This window comes from Lepidochelys kempii, chromosome 23 (assembly GCF_965140265.1).
Source record: "Lepidochelys kempii isolate rLepKem1 chromosome 23, rLepKem1.hap2, whole genome shotgun sequence".
Classification (NCBI taxonomy): Eukaryota; Metazoa; Chordata; order Testudines; family Cheloniidae; genus Lepidochelys; species Lepidochelys kempii.
The window spans coordinates 10588035-10610006 of NC_133278.1; the positions used below are offsets into that span (position 1 = coordinate 10588035).

At 42.3% G+C, this 21972-nt stretch overlaps 1 pseudogene; it reads right to left on the reverse strand.

Annotated features, from left to right (window-relative positions):
- Positions 1 to 612: 612 nt before the first annotated feature.
- On the reverse strand, positions 613 to 18698 carry LOC140901849 (butyrophilin-like protein 2; annotated as a pseudogene).
- Between the last annotated feature and the right edge of the window lie 3274 nt (positions 18699 to 21972).

Here is a 21972-nt window from a genome sequence, read left to right on the forward strand (position 1 = left end):
AAATAGGAACTCCAAGTGATCCTTTCCCTGTTCTTTGTCTAAAACACTTGGTGGTGGCAGCATTTTACCTAATCCAAGGGCAAAGACTTTGTGCCTTGGGGAAGTTTTAACTGAAGCTGGTAGAAATAAGCTTAGGTGGTTTTCATGCAGGTCCCCACTTCTGTACCCTAGAGTTCAGAGTGGGGAGGGAACCTTGACAGGCAGGGACTGAGCACTTGCAACTCCAACTGTGGTTATTTCACTAAATTATGAGGAACTGATTATAATAGAGTTTTATAACGGAAAATCCATATCCTCTTTCTTTAGAAGGATGACTGCCATATGAGTTGTGATGTCCAATAGGTTTATGTTGAGTAAATGACTGTATTTGCTAGAAATATATGGAAATACACCTCTCTTATCTAATCTAGCTCTCAGTGTTCATAGCACTGAACGAAAGGCAGGCAGAAGGTCAAGATAGTCTAATTCAGCCCAGTCTAATTCCCTTTATCTAATTTATCTATTTATCTAATACCCTTTATCCAGTTAACTGCTGTTGGAAGATCAAAAGACATTTAAAGCTTCATACTCCCCTGCAGTGGCTCTTGGCACATGAAATAACCAATCATATTTTCATGTGTGCTCTATCTTTCTGACCAGGTGAAATGTGCCCCTTGCTGATGGATTAAGAGGTATATAGGAAATCTTATGTTCTTCAGAATGATCTTGTTTCTTCCCTAGAAGACAAGAAGCAAACAAACTCAAAGAAGCTCAACTTTAAGGAGATTTTTGATATGTAAACAAGATATGACAGAATACGCTTGTCTACCTTACAGCAAGATCTGTCTTGAGGGCTCCCACATGAACCATGAAATGGTCAATCACGCTTTTGAACTTGTGAGAGGAGCAGATGAGGCTCCTAGCAGCTGTAAAAAGATCAAGTAGCTGCCTCTGAAGCATGCGAGAAGGCCTCAGATCTCACTGGTTCCAGAGCAATTGTAGCTTTCCCAGCCACACCACAGAGAAAGAAGAGACGAGGAGAAAAAGATGTGCAAAAAATATTTTTGCAAAAAAGAAAAAGTTAGATTAGGTAGTAGCTTATGTCAATAGCTTTGTGTGTCACTTCCTGCTTCTGTGAAGTACTGAGCATCCTCAATTCATATTTGGCCAAATCAATAAATCTTATTCAGGTGTAACTCAGGTAAAATTCTCAAAAGCGTAGATGGTTCTCAGAAAACATCCACTCAATGTGCATCAGCAGTCAAAAATGCTAACAGAATGTTAGGAACCATTAGGAAAGAGATAGATAATAAGACAGAAAATAACATAATGCCACTATATAAATCCATAGTACGCCCACACCTTGAATACTGTGTGCAGTTCTGGACACCCCATCTAAAAAAATGTATGTTAGAATTGGGAAAAGTACAGGGAAGGGCAACAAAAATGATTAAGGGTATGGAACAGCTCCCATATGAGAAGATATTTAAAAGACTAGGGCTGTTCAGCTTGGAAAAGAGATGGCAAAGGGGGAATATGACAGAGATCTATGAATCATGAATGCTGTGGAGGAAGAGAAAAGGGAAATATTATTTACCCCTTTGCATAGCACAAGAACTAGGGGTTACTTGATTAAATTAATAGGTTTAAAACAAACAAACAAAAGGAAGTGCTTTTCACACAACACACAGTCAACCCATGGAACTCATTACTAGGCGATATTAAAATTTGCTAATTGTATTTTAAACATCTTGAACATCATAAATTAGCCACCTTCAGTGAGGTGCATGTGGACAAATATTTGGATCCAGTACTTTTGCTATCAGTAAATTTGACCAGCATTGTGTTGTCTGTGCTGCTGTCAGTCAGCTTCTCCATTGTTTCTTTCAAGCAAAATTAATCTCATTCACTTGCAGTATGACAGTTTTTTCATTGATTCCAAGGCCAAAAGGGACCATTGTGATCATCTAGTCTGATCACCCCTAGAACACAGGCCAGAGAACTGCCCCAAAATAATTCCTAGAGCAGTGGGTTTTTAAAAAAGAAAAACATCCAATATTGATTTAGAAATTGCCAGGGTTGGAGACACCACCACAACCCTTGGTAAATTGTTCATATGCTTACTCACCCTCACTATTAAAAATGTACACCTTATACAAATTAAACAAAAGAAAATTAAGTTCACTTACTTTTGCATTTTCCAAGAAAAAGAATGACGGTCACAGCAATAGACAGCAAACAGATTAAGGCACCTACGGAAACATAGAACATGTTACTATCACCACCATGTAGCCTCAGACATGGCAGGTATTTCTAAGTGTTACAGTTTTGGACCTAAACAGTGACGGACGTTTGATGGGATATGAACAATGATGGGGTATGAACAGATGTCCCTGCCAGGAGGTGTGGACTCTACCTTAGAGTCCCCAGTCTGGTTTAACCTGTTCCTCCCCACTATTTAAAAACAGAGTGAAATAGGCTCCATTAGGAGTCTTTTGTTATTTAGTGCTCAATAAGAGCTGAAATCGCACGTGGTGGGGCAGTGTTTCTGCCCAGCCTGCTAAGAGCTGAAAGTCACTAAGAGCTGACAATGGGTAGAATCTCAAGAGACTGACCTGCAGAGGTCACAGTAGGGAGGCAGGCGGCAGAAGGTGACCAGCAAGTGGAACAAGTCGGGGAGGAATAGCAGCTGGTACGGTGGCCAGCAGGGGAGAAACCTTCACTGGCAGGGAGGGCATTAGGGAGGAACAGTGACAGGTGGGGCAGCCAGCCAGAGCAAGTGCTCAGATGGCAGAGCAAGCAAGGTGTCTTCTTCCCCAGATGGGAGGTGAACTCAAACAGATGCACCTCTGAAACCTGGATCCTCACCAAGGGCAATCACTGTGAGTGGGGTATGGTGAAGGAGCAGAGAGGGGCTCAGAAAAGGAGGTTTTGGTTGTAGAACTCAAGAACAGGAGGCAGAAGACTCTGCCCCATGCACTCTGGGGAGGGTGTCCTGCTCACAGTTTTATCTTCATCAATCCTGTTTGTGGCATTTTCCCCAATTAATGTTGGGTGACTTCCCTGCTTTCATTAAAAGTTTATTTCCTACACTCAGCCTCTGTGCTTGCAAATGGGGAAGTATTGCCTCTCAGAGGTTCCCTGGTGTGTAATTTTCCCAGGTTACTAGGTGGGGGCTTAAGCCAGTTATGTGTTCTATTGTTGAAAAGGAACCCCTAGATATTGAACCTAGCCCTGGCTGCTGCCGGCTCCATCTGGCAGAAGGGTTACAATAGAATAAATAAAAGGAGTATTTGTGGCACCTTAGAGACTCGCAAATTTATTTGAGCATAAGCTTTCATGAGCTACAGCTCACTTCATTGGATGCATTCAGTGGAAAATACAGTGGGGAGATTTATATACATAGAGAACATGAAACAATGGGTGTTACCATACACACTGTAACGAGAGTGATCACTTAAGGTGAGATATTACCAGCAGGAAAGCGGGGGACGGGGGACCTTTTGTAGTCATAATCAAGGTGGGCCATTTCCAGCAGTTGACAAGTAACACCCATTGTTTCATGTTCTCTATGTATATAAATCTCCCCACTGTATTTTCCACTGAATGCATCCGATGAAGTGAGCTGTAGCTCACAAAAGCTTATGCTCAAATAAATTTGTTAGTATCTAAGGTGCCACAAGTACTCCTTTTCTTTTTGCGAATACAGACTAACACGGCTGCTACTCTGAAACCTGTCAATAGAATAAATATTAGCCATGTTGGTGATCTCCTCTTCCTGCTGAGTGTCTCTTACATGCTCCAGTGAGCCTCAGCCAAACTAAATCCCTCCACACCAAGTTTTTCTCCCCCACAAAAGAGGAGGGCTCAGCTGATTACCGTGCTGTCGCCCTTCACCCAGATGTCACAAAGCCTTTTAGCTGGTCCTTGGATACATACAACTGCAAAGGCTGGAGGGACTGGTGTGGGGGAAGTGGGGATAATGCACATTGCTCCCCTTCCTACCCCCTCTGATTGCACAGAAGGGACAATACCACACATCTTTAACCTTTAACAGGTAGCTACCTTCCTGCCTGGCCCTTACACAATGGAAGTTTCAGTCATTATCATGGAACATTTGTTTCATTTTCAGAAAACTTAGAGAAGACAATAGATAAGTCTGTGTCTTATTTCTCTTATATATAGTCTGGTCAATATACACAAATCTTGTAGAGTGGAAAGTGGAAGAATTTATTCTTAAACTTCTCTGCTCTCTCCTGCCTTTCATGATCCCTTTTTCCTGGCTTCACAAGAGCATCTCTGAATATTTGCTAGATCTGAGGAGAGTTGCTTTTCTATTCTGGCTTTTTTAAATGAACACCCCCATGCTGTTCAATATCCTCTAGAAATATAACTCTCCAGAAATCAAATATTGTATGAAAGAAAATGTACATATGAAAAGGACTGCACATGGAAACAGAAAATGGAACATAATTCATTACATAAATGATATCATGACACTTTTAATAGCTGATGCCCATATTAGGAGACTTGGATTGTGTCCTATTGAGCTTTTTTCTATTTAATAGTGACTATGAATGTTCTTGCCAAAATTGTTCAAAAAAGGTTGGGCTCTAATCTCTCTTTTAATCGTCTATATGGGGGTGGGCATATGACTAGGCTCGTATACTGAATATCTGGTGAAGCCTCTTTGCTGAAAACTTTTCATTCAAGACATGGCACCTATTTCCACTATCAAACATTTCTGCGTGATAGGCCCAGACCTGCACTGTGGAAGGGGAGTGAGTTGCAGAACCACACTGCCCAGGGGAGACCACCAGTGGGGATTGTGATTTAAGGGATGAACAGTTCCTCCTTGAGATCCCAGGCATAGAGAGGGACAAAGCACTTTTAGCACCCTGTTGCCAAAGATGAGGGAGCCCAGGAAACTGCTCTGGAAAAGAGCATCCTTGTACACAAAGCCCAAGAGGCCTCATTTCCCATCAATCTTGGGTCTGTGGCCGCTTTACTCTCTGCTTTGTGAGGTGAGAACTCTCCAGATACCAAGGAAACATCCCTGGGAGAGACTCCTGGAGCTCCCAGCAGAAGTTTCCCATAAGAGGGGATGCTCTGGCCCTTCAGTAGACATTATTCTCCTTGGCAGAAAGAAAGTATTTATCCTACAGTTATTATATAAATTTGTGTCATGGAAGGCAGACCTCACTGCTAAACATTTCCATAATGAAACCTCACTCTGTGCGATTGGCTCTCAGTCAAAGCAATTCCACCTTTGCCTTCCTGCCATTGTTTTGCAAAGGCAGACACTTCTCAGTGTGTCAGCCCTTTTGTTGTTTTTCTTCAAATTGGGTTAACAAACACATCTTTCCTCTGAGAAGTCCTGTTCTGAAACCCTCACCCCGACCAAGCAGAGACACAACCTGCCAGTGAAAAATATCCAAACTGTCTCGAGTCCCAACAGCAAATATGTACCTTCCTCCCCCTCACTGCAAAAGCGCAAAGGTCCAGATCCCCCCACTCAACTGAAGGGACCCTGCCTACCACATATCCCTCACTACGGAAATGCTAGGCTGTTCCCCCTTCAAACTGCAGCCATCGGAGAAAACTTACATTTGTCCTCCCTTGGTTGACCTGAGGAAAAAAAAAACACAAACACTTTTCATTATATTCACTGTATGATCTGATGAGGAGCCTAATCATAGAATCATAGAATCATAGAATATCAGGGTTGGAAGGGACCCCAGAAGGTCATCTAGTCCAACCCCCTGCTCGAAGCAGGACCAATTCCCAGTTAAATCATCCCAGCCAGGGCTTTGTCAAGCCTGAATTAAAAACCTCTAAGGAAGGAGATTCTACCACCTCCCTAGGTAACGCATTCCAGTGTTTCACCACCCTCTTAGTGAAAAAGTTTTTCCTAATATCCAGTCTAAACCTCCCCCACTGCAACTTGAGACCACTACTCCTCGTTCTGTCATCTGCTACCATTGAGAACAGTCTAGAGCCATCCTCTTTGGAACCCCCTTTCAGGTAGTTGAAAGCAGCTATCAAATCCCCCCTCATTCTTCTCTTCTGCAGGCTAAACAATCCCAGCTCCCTCAGCCTCTTCTCACAACTCATGTGTTCCAGACCCCTAATCATTTTTGTTGCCCTTCGCTGGACTCTCTCCAATTTATCCACATCCTTCTTGAAGTGTGGGGCCCAAAACTGGACACAGTACTCCAGATGAGGCCTCACCAGTGTCGAATAGAGGGGAACGATCACGTCCCTCGATCTGCTGGCAATGCCCCTACTTATACATCCCAAAATGCCATTGGCCTTCTTGGCAACAAGGGCACACTGCTGACTCATATCCAGCTTCTCGTCCACTGTCACCCCTAGGTCCTTTTCTGCAGAACTGCTGCCGAGCCATTCGGTCCCCAGTCTGTAGCAGTGCATGGGCTTCTTCTATCTTAAATGCAGAGCTCTGCACTTGTCCCTGTTGAACCACATTAGATTTCTTTTGGCCCAATCCTCTAATTTGTCTAGGTCCCTCTGTATCCTATCCCTACCCTCCAGCGTATCTACCACTCCTCCCAGTTTAGTATCATCCGCAAATTTGCTGAGAGTGCAATCCACACCATCCTCCAGATCATTTATGAAGATATTGAACAAAACCGGCCCTAGGACCGACCCTTGGGGCACTCCACTTGATACCAGCTGCCAATTAGACATGGAGCCATTGATCACTACCCGTTGAGCCCGACAATCTAGCCAGCTTTCTACCCACCTTATAGTGCATTCATCCAGCCCATACTTCCTTAACTTGCTGACAAGAATACTGTGGGAGACCGTGTCAAAAGCTTTGCTAAAGTCAAGAAACAATACATCCACTGCTTTCCCTTCATCCACAGAACCAGTAATCTCATCATAAAAGGCGATTAGATTAGTCAGGCATGACCTTCCCTTGGTGAATCCATGCTGGCTGTTCCTGATCACTTTCCTCTCATGTAAGTGCTTCAGGATTGATTCTTTGAGGACCTGCTCCATGCTTTTTCCAGGGACTGAGGTGAGGCTGACTGGCCTGTAGTTCCCAGGATCCTCCTTCTTCCCTTTTTTAAAGATTGGCACTACATTAGCCTTTTTCCAGTCATCCGGGACTTCCCCGGTTCGCCATGAGTTTTCAAAGATAATGGCCAATGGCTCTGCAATCACAGCCGCCAATTCCTTCAGCACTCTCGGATGCAACTCGTCCGGCCCCATGGACTTGTGCACGTCCAGCTTTTCTAAATAGTCCCTAACCACCTCTATCTCCACAGAGGGCTGGCCATCTCTTCCCCATTTTGTGATGCCCAGCGCAGCAGTCTGGGAGCTGACCTTGTTAGTGAAAACAGAGGCAAAAAAAGCATTGAGTACATTAGCTTTTTCCACATCCTCTGTCACTAGGTTGCCTCCCTCATTCAGTAAGGGGCCCACACATTCCTTGGCTTTCTTCTTGTTGTCAACATACCTGAAGAAACCCTTCTTGTTACTCTTAACATCTCTGGCTAGCTGCAGCTCCAGGTGCGATTTGGCCCTCCTGATATCATTCCTACATGCCCGAGCAATATTTTTATACTCTTCCCTGGTCATATGTCCAACCTTCCACTTCTTGTAAGCTTCTTTTTTATGTTTAAGATCCGCTAGGATTTCACCATTAAGCCAAGCTGGTCGCCTGCCATATTTACTATTCTTTCGACTCATTGGGATGGTTTGTCCCTGTAACCTCAACAGGGATTCCTTGAAATACTGCCAGCTCTCCTGGACTCCTTTCCCCTTCAAGTTAGTCCCCCAGGGGATCCTGGCCATCCGTTCCCTGAGGGAGTCGAAGTCTGCTTTCCTGAAGTCCAGGGTCCGTATCCTGCTGCTTACCTTTCTTCCCTGCGTCAGGATCCTGAACTCAACCAACTCATGGTCACTGCCTCCCAGATTCCCATCCACTTTTGCTTCCTCCACTAATTCTACCTGGTTTGTGAGCAGCAGGTCAAGAAAAGCGCCCCCCCTAGTTTGCTCCTCTAGCACTTGCACCAGGAAATTGTCCCCTATGCTTTCCAAAAACTTCCTGGATTGTCTATGCACTGCTGTATTGCTCTCCCAGCAGATATCAGGAAAATTAAAGTCACCCATGAGAATCAGGGCATGCGATCTAGTAGCTTCTGTGAGCTGCCGGAAGAAAGCCTCATCTACCTCATCCCCCTGGTCCGGTGGTCTATAGCAGACTCCCACCACTACATCACTCTTGTTGCACACACTTCTAAACTTAATCCAGAGACACTCAGGTTTTTCTGCAGTTTCGTACCGGAGCTCTGAGCAGTCATACTGCTCCCTTACATACAGTGCTACTCCCCCACCTTTTCTGCCCTGCCTGTCCTTCCTGAACAGTTTATAACCATCCATGACAGTACTCCAGTCATGTGAGTTATCCCACCAAGTCTCTGTAATCCTGCTACTTCTCATGTAAATATTTTTATTGATTTCATTGGGAGAAGAACTGGGCCCTTGATTATGTAATTATAATTCTCTGGCAAGAGCAAAACCTGATACACCCTCAAATGTGTGATTGTAAAGTTCACATTTTCCCCTTGGTTTTGTCCTATGAAAAAGACACATGGGTTCGCACATGTGATTCTGTCCCAGAAGAGAGAGGCCTCAAGGAAGAGAGAGGAAACCTCTCCCTTATACATGTGACAGTGATATAAAATCAGTGCAGGCCTAGGGCCAGATCTAAATTTGTTGAAGTCAAGGGGAGACTTTCCATTCACTTCAGTGGATTCTGAATCAGTCACTTGTCACCAGATTCACAGAAGAACGTAGCCATCTCAGTGCCTCTTCAGGTGCCTAAATCCAGCATTGAGGCATCACTGACATTCTCAAACCCAAATCTCAACTACCAATTAACCACATAGGTGACAGAAATCCGCATGGTATCTACATTTCTCTGGTCAGCAGTCACAAAGCCAACTAAATCCTGATGCAGCTCCACAGCTAATGAGCAGCTCGGAGCCCTCACTCACATGTAACCCCCAGCGGCCGCAAAGTGGTATTCACAAAATAGGCTTCTCCCTGCCTATCCTGCCTGGGGGTCTGCACAAAAGAGGGGGGGGTGCTTGTCCCAAAATACCCAATAGCCCAGTTACAAAGGGATCTGACAAAGCTGGATGACTAGGAAATAAATTGGCAGATGAAATTCAAGATTGATAAATGAAAAGCAATGAACACTGGAAAACATAATCCCAAATACACATACAAAACGGTGAGGTTTAAATTAGCTTTTTCCACTCAAGAAAGAGGTCTTGGTGTCATTGTGGATAGTTCTCAGAAATCATCCACTCAATGGACAGTGGCAGTCAAAACAGCTAACAGAATGTTAGGAATCATTAGGCGAGGAATACATTATAATAAGAAAATATCATAATACCACTATATAAATCTATGGTACTCCCACACCTTGAACACTGCATGCAGTTCTGGTCACCCCATCTCAAAAAAGATATACTAGAATTGGAAAAAGTAGAGAGAAGGGCAACAAAAAATTATTAGAGGTGAGGAACAGCTTCTGTATGAGGAGAGATTAAAAAGACTGGGACTGTTCAGCCTGGAAAAGAGATGACTGAGGGGGGATATGACAGACATCTATACAATCATGAATTGCTGAAGAAAGCGAATAAGGAAGCGTTATTTACCCCTTCACATAACACAATAAACAGGGGTCACCCAGTGAAATTAATAGGCAGTAGGTTTAAACCAAACAAAAGGAAGTACTGTTTTACAGAACACACAGTCAACCTGTGGAACTCATTGCCAAAGTATGTTGTAAAGGCCAGAAGTATAATGGGGTTCAAAAAAAAAAAAAAAGAATGAGATAAGTTCAGTAGTGTAGACTTAACCTAAGTTTTTTGGAAAGTTAATGGGACTTAGTCTCCAAAGTATCTAAGGACTTATCTGGATTGGGACACTCAGGAAAATTAATTTGGATCAATTTTTAAAATGTATGAATTAAACCACAGTAAACATATGTGGATATTCTTATTCAGAATTAAAGTGGCCTTAATTTGAATAAGGATATCCCCACAGGGGGTTAATGAAATTTAACTAATCCACTTTACATTCAAATTTAAGTTAATTGGAATTAATTTTCCAGAGTTTTTCTGTGTAGACAACAACTCAGTAACTTTTGAAAATGGGACTCAAGATCCTAACTTATTTTACCACTTTTGAAAATGTTATCCTCATGGAATAAAATGTATTTTTTTCAACCTGAGTATGGAAAGAAAAACATCTGTTCTCTGTTGTAAACAAATTGTTGCCATAATAATTCTCACAAAGTTCTTCAGGTCCCTTGCAGCCCCACATTCCTTTGATTCTCTGTCGTTATGGCTGAAGGTTCTCCTCTTCTTAGCATGCTAACAAACTCTGTTGTAAAATTAACAATGCTTCAAAGGGGCTTATTAAAAAGTAGTTTAAATTACATTCTAACATCACTTTAATTTTTAGAAGGTAGATTTAATAATACATATCCAAGAATTGGTATTTTAAAGGCAAATAAAGGGAAGAGTGATTATTGGTATCTCTTCTAACAGCAGACAGTCTGAAATCACTTCTGAAATCAGGAAACTGATCTCACAGTGAGATGCATTAGACCATCTAATAGCTACACAATGGAAGAAGTGGAAACTCCATCATTTAGGAGTTTTAAAACAATAATAGACAAAGCAATAAAATATGCTGTGGAGAAGGGACAAGCCTGTGCTGGCTCCTGGGGAGACAGAATAATAAAGTTTGATAAATCTGCTTTCTCCAATTCTAGGCTTTTCTTACCTATAACCAAGACTTCGATGATGATCTCTCTTTGAAATGAGTTGGCTGTGGCAGAACATACATATTTCCCTTCATCTTCCACCTGAATATTGTTCAGTTTCAGAGAAATATTTCCTTTCCCAAACTCCTTTCCTTTAAAAATTTCTGCCTTTTTTCATATTCCTTCCTGAGCCATTCTCTGCTGTTGACTCCATTAGGAGACAAATAACCCATTGCGCATTTGTCATCATGTGGATAAGAATTAACCAGGGGGCTGCTTTCATCATACAGGTAGAAATAGATTGTCTTATCCTCCCCAAGTCCAACTTTCCTCCATTGCAGCTCCATGCTGGGGGGGAGGGGGGGGAGGGAGAGGCGCAGAGGTTTTGTAATCAGCCGGCAGGGAAGAATGGCATTTTCTCCAATTACAGTGGTAATGATGTCATGTTCTGCCTCCACATCAAAAAAACCTGAAAAATGTTCAGGGGGTTATATTTGCACCTGCAGCACATAATGACTCATATTAATATGACAGGTTTCAGAGTAGCAGCTGTGTTAGTCTGTATCCGCAAAAAGAAAAGGAATACTTGTGGTACCTTAGAGACTAATAAATTTGTTAAAAAGGTGCCACAAGTACTCCTTTTCTTTTTTCATATTAATATGTAAGAGAGTGAAAAAGAGGACAGCCCTAATTCTCCTCTTATTTATACTCTTTTTATAATAGTGTAAATTCAATCGCTTCTGGGGATTCACTCCTAATATACACACAGATAAGTAAAAAGAGAATCAGAGCAATACTATCTTTTACATCTGTGGTGATCTCAAAAATAGAATTTGAAAAGAATCGCTGAGTTGTACAGGTCTTCACTATGCTGCACCAAAGGCTTGTCTAATCAGTGGGGTAATGCGCAGTACGGGAGAGTGATTAATAAAATGCACCAATGTGTTGTGCATTAATTGGTCTGTGTAGACCTTGATGATGGACACAAAGAGTTCCCTAGTGTGCTTTCCTGAATTACTGTTAACATAAGAACATAAGAATGGCCATACTGGATCAGACCAAAGGTCCATCAAGCCCAGTATCCTGTCTTCTGACAGTGGCCAATGCCAGGTGCCCCAGAGGGAATGAACAGAACAGATAATCATCAAATGGTCCATACCCTTTCACCTAATCCCAGCTTCTGGCAAACAGAGTCTAGGGACACCATTCCTGCCCATCCTGGCTAACAGCTATTGATGGACCTATCTTCCGTGAATCTATCTAGCTCCCTTTTAAACCCAGGTATAGGACTGGTCTTCACAACACCCTCTGTCAAGGAGTTCCAAAGGTTCACAGTGAGTTGCATGAAAAAATACTTTCTTGTGTTTGTTTTAAACATGTTACATATTAATTTCATTTGGTGGCCCCTTGTTTTTGTATTATGACAAGGAGTAAAGAATACTTCCTTATTTACTTTCTCTATACCAGTCATGATTTTATAGACCTCTATCATATCCCCCCTTAGTTGCCTCTTTTTCAAGCTGAAAAGTCCCAGTCTTATTAATTTCTCTTCATATGGAAGTTGTTCTATACCCCGTAATCATTTTGTTGCCCTTTTCTGAACCTTTTCCAATTCCAACATATCTTCTTTGAGATGGGGCGAGCACATCTGCATGCAGTATTCAAGATGTAGGCGTACCATGGATTTATATAGAGGCAATATGATATTTTCTGTCTTATTATCTATCCCTTTCTTGTTGATTCCCTACATTCTGTTCACTTTTTTGACTGACGCTGCACATTGAGTGGATGATTTCATAGAACTGTTCACAATGACTCCAAGATCTCTTTCTTGAGTGGTAACAGCTAATTTAGCCACCATCATTGTATATGTATAGTTGGGATTATGTTTCCCAATGTGCATTACTTTGCATTTATCAACATTAAATTTCATCTGTCATTTTGTTGCCCAGTCACCCAGTTTTGAGAGATCCTTTTGTAGGTCTTCGCAGTCTGCCCGGGACTTAACTATCTTGAGTAGTTTTGTATCATCTTCAAATTTTGCCACCTCACTGTTTACTCCTTTTTCCAGATCGTTTATGAATATGTTAAATAGGACTGGGCCCAGTACAGATCCCTGGGGGACACGACTATTTACCTCTCTCCATTCTGAAAACTGACCATTTATTCCTACCCTTTGTTTCCTATCTTTTAACCAGTTACCAGTCGATGAGAGAACCTTCCCTCTTATCCCATGACTGCTTATTTTGCTTAAGAGCCTTTGATGAGGGACCTTGTCAAAGGCTTTCTGAAAATCTAAATACACTACATCCACTGGATCCCCCTTGCCCACATGTTTGTTGACCCCCTCAAAGAATTCCAGTAGATTGTTGAGGCATGATTTCCCTTTCCAAACACCATGTTGATTATTTCCCAACAAATTATGTTCATCTATGTGTCTGACAATTTTGTTCTTTACGATAGTTTCAACCAATTTGCCCAGTACTGAAGTGAGGCTTACTGGCTTGTAGTTGCCAGAGTCAGCTCTGGAGCCCTTTTTAAAAATTGGCATCACATTAGCTATCCTACAGTCATTTGGTACAGAAGCTGATTTAAATGATAGGTTACAAATCACAGTTAGTAGTCCTGAAATTTCACATTTGAGTTCCTTCAGAACTCTGGGGTGAATACCATCAGGTCCTGGAGACTTATTACTGTTTAGTTTATCAATTTGTTCCAAAACCTCCTCTAATGACACCTCAGTCTGGGACAGTTCCTCAAATCTGTCACCCAAAAAGCATGGCTCAGGTTTGGGAATCTCCCTCACATCCTCAACCGTGAAGACCGATGCAAAGAATTCATTTTGTTTCTCCGCAATAGCCTTATCGTCCTTGAATGCTCCTTTAGCACCTCGATCGTCCATTGGCCCCATTGGTGGTTTAGCAGGCTTTCTGCTTCTGATGTATTTAAATATTTTTTGTTATTACTTTTTGAGTCTTTGGCTAGCTGTTCTTCAAATTCTTTTTTGGTCTTCCTAATTATATTTTTACACTTCATTTGCCAGAGTTTATGCTCCTTTCTATTTTCCTCATTAGGATTTATCTTCCACTTTTTAAAGGATGCCTTTTTGCCTCTCACTGCTTCTTTTACTTTGTTGTTTAGCCATGGTGGCTTGTTTTTGGTTCTCTATGTTTTTTTTTAAATTAGGGTATACATTTAAGTTGAGCCTCTATTATGGTGTCTTTAAAAAGTTTCCATGCAGCTTGCAGGGATTTTATTTTTGGTACTGTACCTTTTAATTTCTGTTTCGCTAACCTCCTCATTTTTGTGTAGCTCCCCTTTCTGAAATTAAATGCTACAGTGTTGGGCCACTGTAGAGTTTTCCCCATCACAGGGATGTTAAATTTAATTATATTATGGTCACTATTACAAAGGGGTCCAGCTATATTCACCTCTTGAACCTGATCCTGTGCTCCACTTCAGACTAAATCAAGAATTGCCTCTCCTCTTGTGGGTTCCAGGACTAGCTGCTCCAAGAAGCAGTCATTTAAGATGTCAAGAAACTTTATCTCAGCATCCCTTCCTGAGGTGATATGTACCCAGTCACTCTGGGGATAGTTGAAATCCTCCATTATTATTATTGAGTTTTTTATTTTAATAGCCTCTCTAATCTCCCTGAGCATTTCAGAGTCAATAACACCATCCTGGTCAGGTGGTCTGTAATATAGCCCTACTGCTATATTCTTATTTTTCAAGGATGGAATTACTATCCATAGAGATTCTATAGTACAATTTTGTTCATTTAAGATTGTTACTCCATTTAATTCTATGCTTTCTTTCACATACAGTGCCAGTCCCCCACCAGCATGACCTGTTCTGTCCTTCCAATATATTTTATATCCTGGTATTACTGTGTCCCATTGATTTTCCTCATTGCACAAGGTTTCTGTGATGCCTATTATATCAATATCCTCATTTAATACTAGGAACTCCAGTTCACCCATCTTATTATTTAGACTTCTAGCATTGGTATGTAAGCATTTTAAAAACTTGTCACTTTTTAGGTGTCCCCTATTGCATTCATGTAATTGAATGGGACTTTTTTCATTTGACTCTTTCTCAACAGATCCTCCCTGTATTTTATGATTTTCCCTCCTCTCCTCCTTATTAGGACACAGGGAATCTCCATTTATATATCCTCCCCTAAGGGATGTCTGAACCACATGCTCCTCCGCATGTGTTGGCTTTCCCCCAACCCTTAGTTTAAAAACTGTTCTACGACCTTTTTAATTTTAAGGACCAGCAATCTGGTTCCATTTTGGTTTAGGTTCTGGTCTGGTTTTGGTTTACCATATTACTGTTTCAAACAATAATATGGTAAAGAACAACTGGGAAACTTTAGTGAGCACCAGCTGGGGTCTACATGGACTAATTAATGTGCAACCCTTTAATGAGCTTTAGAAATCACACCCCACTAATGCGTGTTGGTGCTCCGTGTAGGCAAGCTTGAATGGCATGGCTGGCCATAAGGCAGGTGCATTTAGCCCTATTTTGTAAGAGCAGGAATATTTGCTTTGAGAGTACTACATCTCTTACCTGAAATTGCAATAACTTTTTTGCCGTGCCTCTTCTGCAAGGGGTTTATTATAGTGCATGAGAAGTGTCAGAAGGAATATCTGCTACCCTGAGCGTACTGTGGATTTGATACAGATCTGTCACATCTTTTTGGATTCTTATTTCAGCCATAGCAGTTATGTTTTGTCCTGTGCTATCAGTCCAGCCTACTTCTGGTTGTGGGTACCACCCTTGGGATGTACACCTCAGAGTGGCTGAATTATTCTGCTGATGTTCTATAGTTAGGCGAGGTGCTGATCCAAAATCAAGAGTGAAAACCAATTTCAAAAAATGTTTAACAGGCTGAATAGCTAGCTTACACACCAAACAAAAAGTGCTAATGATGAATTATCACCACTATCATTACAGTCTCCATGTCCTACTGAATCTACACTGAACTATAATCTTGCATTTCCAAGTATCTTAAATTCATAGAGAGAAATCTCCACTTCAAGAGATCACCAAACACTTCACCAGCTGATCCCATGTGTAGACCTGACTTTGTCATATGTATGTGACAGCTTCACTTTTGGGATGGCAGCAAGTTAGTCAGGAAAGAGTATTTTCAGAAAAGGAGAGATTCACCTTTGTACTGTCCATATTTTGGGCACATTCAGGGACCCCACTAGGTCCCAATATAATTCAGAGCAGCCTTAGGGCTATTCTAACTTACACTTTGCTTCCCATGGTCCCCTATGATCCCTGGGAAGCAGAGCATAGCCAAAGCACAGTGTGCTCCAGCCATACCCCTACCAGCATTTAGCCTCTCTCCCACAACCCTGACATGCCCCTTACACCACGTCCGGAAGCAAGGCCACTACAGAGCCCTTACATCAGCTCTACACTGGCCAAGGAGAACCTTCTCTGTACAAGGGGTAATTGCAGTAGTTCATTTCCATGTAAAGGGCCTTAGTGTAACTGAGAATCAGGCACAGTGCATACAAACCACAGATTGACAATGACCTCACATCACCGCAGGACTCTGTAATTTATTGCCTGGATGCATATGTGTGTGTGATGGGAGGTAATGGCCCAGCTTTGCCCCTGCGCTTTATTCATTTTATTGCTCTTGTGCAACAGCAGCACACACAAGGCAGGTGGATGAGAATTGCACATGCCACTAGCAAAAAGCCAGAGAAAAATGTACATGATGTGTTCATGTTGTGTGCCTACACTGGGTAAAATTTGCATATCCTGTGCGAGATGGACACCAAACTGCTGAAGCTTCTCTGACTCCCAGTCCAGCACTTCTCTCCTCGTCCTTCCCAGTCCAGCACTTCCTCTGCCCACTTCCCATAACATTGCACACACGTGGGTGTTTCTCCTTCCCCTGCCAGCTGATGAACCCTCCCTGTTGGGAGGAAAGGATTGAATGAAAATACAGCTGCTACACACAGGGCAAGGCAATGGAGAATCAGCGCCACTGTGATCAGTGCAGCATTGTTCCCTGCCAGCAACACTTTTGTATCAACATCTCCATGCTTACCTGCAACAGTCACCTGGGCGATAGCTTCTTGATAGACACCATCGCTTGTCACCGCACACACATACTGCCAACTATCTTCTACTTGCACTGGAAAGAGCTTCACCCTAATCACTCCATTCCCATATCATCTTTTGATCCTGTGCTGGTCCCCAGCCCAGCCCAGCTCAGTCCCTTTTTCTGTGCTATTGTAAAAATATAATGTCGTATTTTTGTTACTGTCCCATTTGTACCAATGCACTTGAATGTTAGTGGGGACCTGGCCTATGAGCTGACAGGACAACATCACAGCTTGTCCAGCCAAGACAACCGTAGGATTAACATGCACAGTGACAGTAAAATCACCTACAAGAAAAGAAATAAATCATGATCACTGATTTTCTTCAAATGCTTGACATTGGTGTAAAAAGAACAAAAGAAAAACTAGATACAATTATTGAGACACAACAGCAGTGCTATGTTCCCTGGGAGAAACTCACCCCATCTAATCTAATTACCCCCTTTCAGAATGGCGAGAGTGTTTGAGGTCCTCACTGGTAGCTCAGCTATGCACAGATTTGAGCACGATGTGGTGCAGACTGAACTTCTGAGGGATAGTTGCAGGATGCATAGTCCCTCCTGAAACCCCAGGCAGAGCAGGATCCTGTGCCATCATTAAAGATGTTACAGTGTGTTCTCCTCTCTGTGGCCGGACAGCATGGGGAGGTGGACAGCAAAGCTAGGGTTAGATTTGGCTGAATTCAATTTTAAAAAAATAATTTTGATGGATGATATCAATGTTTATTTTTAATCATTTTTTCTATTTTTAATCTACTGAAATTTTCAAGAGTTTTGCAGACTTACGGGTTTTAAGAATTTTTTTATTTGTATCAATTTAAATGTTCACAGATACAGGAAATTATGGAGGGGCACAGAATGGGGGTGGGTCAGACAATTAAATTGATAAGCATTAAAACACAAACTGTCAACCGCATATATAAACATTTTACTGTTAAGTCAAACTAATTTCTTACTTTGCATCTCTGAATATTTTAATTATCAGTGATGGAAATATTTTTCATCAGTTTGTGTGCATACAGTGAAATTGACACTTTATCGACATTTACTGATAAAAATCTAAGCCTAGTTATGATCCTGCTTTCTGCCCAACCCTTTTGGGTGGCTTATGCCTCTGTAAGAAGTAGGAGGGAGAAGTCCCTGAGCATAGGGAAAGCAATTGTAGTCTTCAAGGTGACGCCCAGCCTGTAGAGTTTTGTCGGAAAAACTTCCCCACCCAGCCAGGCTGAGTTAACCTTTCAGCTCCCTAGGGAAACTCAGCCCTTTTCTAATGCTCTAAGTCAACCTAAGTTACGCTAGTTAAGTTACATATTTTATGTAACTTATGTAACTTACATCCACGTGACTTACATCAACTTAACAAGGTCTCCCATTGATATAGTTTCTGCTTCTCATTCAGGTGGAGAGTGCTCGCCTATTGACTTATCACATCTTCACCAGACCCATTAAATCAACGCCACTGCATAGATCGCAGAGGTGCCAGTTCAGCCCGTAGTGAAGACAAGGCCTCAGTCACCACATGGCACCACTGCTCTGGCCATTGGTTCAGGGCTGCCTCCTGCTGTCAGTGTTTCTGAGCCCTAGGGTGGGAGACTACAGTTAGGATTTTAGTAGAGTTGTTGTAATCTGCACCTTGAGCCCTGCCCACCCCCCTTTGTGGTGAGGGGAAATCCTGGGACCAGAAACAGCCTCACTCCTGCCAGCAGCAATCATCTGCAGTGACTGAGGAGGCCAGATCCGTCTCTGAACCTGAAGATCATTCACGGAGTGCACCATCTTTAGTTAGATAGTCAGGGAGATTGTTTGCGAGACCCCCCTACTGCCTGAACTGTGTCCTCAAGCCAAGGCGTAAGGATGTGGAGATTTCACTACCTGCTGCCCATTGAACCTGTGGAGGGACTTACTGCCTTATCCTACATATGAGTTGTTTAGGTGGCACTGAGCCCAGTTAGCCAAGCTGCTAACTGCTGCTGCACAGAAGATATTGTGGTCACAGATCATCAAGGGCTCCTACAAAGTACACATACTAGCAGGACACTAAATTTTATGTTTGCTATATTGGGTCATGTGATTGGGGAAATTCATTGGCATTATCTGTGTGTGCACCGGTGACCCTAAGAGTAGGGTTTTACCCTGTTATGTAATTTGTATTATTTCTTGGGAGTCTCCAATTATCTGCCAGGCAAGTGAGGGTTATGCTGTGGTTAGAATGTCCATTTGGCAAATAATTCCAAATGATTAATATATTTGAGAATTTAACTTTCTACTTGGTCCTGCTTTGAGCAGGGGATTAGACAAGATGATCTCCTGAGGTCCCTGATATTTGGTTGGCATATTATTCTCAAGCCTCCCCAGGAAAGGGGGTGAAGGGGCTTGGGAGAATATTTTAGGGAACAGGAACTCCAAGTGGTCCTTTTCCTGAATCTTTGTCTAACTCACTTGGTGGTGGCAGCAGTACCCATCCAAGGACAAGGAAGGATTTGTGCCTTGAGGAAGCTTTTAACCTAAGCTGGTAGAAATAAGCTTAGTGGGTCTTTCATGCGGGTACCCACGTCTGTACCCTAGAGTTCAGAGTGGGGAGGGAACCCTGACAGCATTGTTAAGTGATCGCAATATAATTCATCCAACTCTCTGCCAATGGAAATCAAAAACATCACAGACTGTAGCATGAGGTGTACACACAACTAGAGCTGGTCAGGAATTCTTCTACAATGTTACTGCATCCGAAAATGCTTATTCATCAAAACCAAACAGCACACCTGGCCAGGGGAGTCTGGACTTCTGTATCAGAGGACTCCCCAAACTATGGGGGACTCCCCATACAGCCAAGGGAGTCTCGAGAACTTGGGGCAGCCTGCTGCTCTATTTCATTTTGGGAAAACTGAATCAAAACCATTTGATTTTAAAAATATATATATATTTTCAGAATTTCCTTTATGAGAGAAATTTCAAACTTTCCAATATTTGTTCCCAATCAAAATTAAAACTTTCAAAATTTCAGAATTTACAACAGAATGGAAATTTTGAAATTTGACCAGCTCTGTACAAAACTGCATTCATTTTACATGGCAACTTCTACTTTCCTGAAAAACAAAACACTAAGAAAAAAATATCCTTTGTGGATGTAGACTGAGGGAAGACAAGATAATTCATGTGATATTTAGTTAACCCTAGACACTTTCACCTGTCAGTGGCTGCATGGATAAAATGCAGACCAAGCTGTAGGTGACGTAAACTCAGCACCTTCAGTGATTGTATTCTGGGCTATGTGTAATGTGCTGATTTTTCCAGCCAAGTTTCTAATAGCAAAATGTTCTCATTAAAAAGTGAAACAAAACACTCACAAAACAAACAAATTAGTACTAATCTCCTCCTTTGCTGCATGGGGCTTGTGTAGAGTAGACATGACATGGCATTCATCATTGTAGTCTTTAGAACAAGACTGGGGAATTTGTGCTTCTTTTTATTATTATTTCTGCTGCAGATGTCATGAAGGAATCTATTCTTTGCTGATCTCAAATGAGAACTTTTCACTAACACAAAAATTATTTAAAAGAAAAAAATTCAAATTCAAACTCAGGATATATTGGCTTATAAATTCACTGTATTTCTTTTTCCACAATGCTGATTCAACTGCTACTCAGATGACAGTCATACACCTTCTAAGGTAGAGACCAACATAGGAGAAGTAAGTACTTAACGTCTCTGTGAGTGAGCCTTGAAGAATCAGGTCATATAGTAACAATTTATGTACAGCTACTGCAGTATTTTTCTTCCCAAAGGGCTTCACAAACATAACAAACTCAAATATAAATTACTTCCTTGTACAAAGTACAAAGTACAATGCTGCTAGAACAGGAATTTAACACTTCATTCACCTGAGACTGCAAAGAGAATTTATGTAGCCAAGCATTGGTTAACAAAATTGTAAGTTATCCAAGACACCATGGTTAATTCAGTGACCATCACAAGAACATACCACAACATATATCATGTCATGTCCAGAGCCTCAAGCACCAACCCCCATTGTTGGAGGAGCCTGAACTGGCCTGAGCCCCATGCCTACCCGAGTCACCCAGGCCCAGCCTTAGCTGTCCTGGACTGCTGGCCAGACTGAGTCCCGGCCCAAGCCACCTCTGGCTCCCCTAGCCCCTGGCCCGAGCCCTGAGCTCCAGGCCACTGGCTGGAGCCGAGTCCCCACCAACTTCAGGGGAGAGGGGGAGCAGGGGCATCGTCTCAGGGTGGAGTGCAGGTGGGTTCATGGCCTGGGTTAGGGGAGGCTTAGCCTCCCTGGCCTTCAGTAACTTCCACCCATGCTTCCTGGAGATCCAAATCCAGTAACCTTGAGTAGCTGGTGGGGCTGGTTATGGCTGCTTGCTACCTTTAAACTCTGGCACTGCGTCATTGCTGATAGTGAAGCTGGAGCAGTCATTTCCCAAAGTTATTTGTTAAGTGAGGAGTGAAAAATGAAAGCAGCTTTCTCAGTGGGGGGATGGGCAGTAAGGGAGCAGGTAGGGCTGTGGATTTATTGCTCTGCAAAACTCAGGTAAACAGCCCTTAGGTTCCTTTATAAATACCAGCCCAAATCCCATGTACTGCTTTGAAGACATCTCTGAATGGGATTAGCAGAGCTGGGTGAAAATTTTCAAACTTTTTTCAATGGAAAACAGGGACAAGTTTATGATAAGGAAGCACTGGACGTGGATCACCTGCTAGGGCAGCTGGGTGGATGTCACCTAATCCATTCTCTCCCACTGCAGGGACAGCAGGTGTGGAGATGTGTTTGTGCAAGATTATTATTTAGAGATGCTCGCTCATAAAGGGCTATAGGAATTCTGATCTGTGCCCTGAAAACAGAGGGTGAACACACAATATAGCTGTCTACAGCAGTTTACCACAGATACTCAGTGGTTTGTTCTTTAATGAATTCCAAAATCATTCCATGGTGTCAGAAGTGCTGAATGAGAAAGAGACTGCAGTCATTTTGAGGTTAACTCCTGTGTTTGAAACTGAAAGCAGAATCACCAGGCCAGATGGTATTCACCCAAGA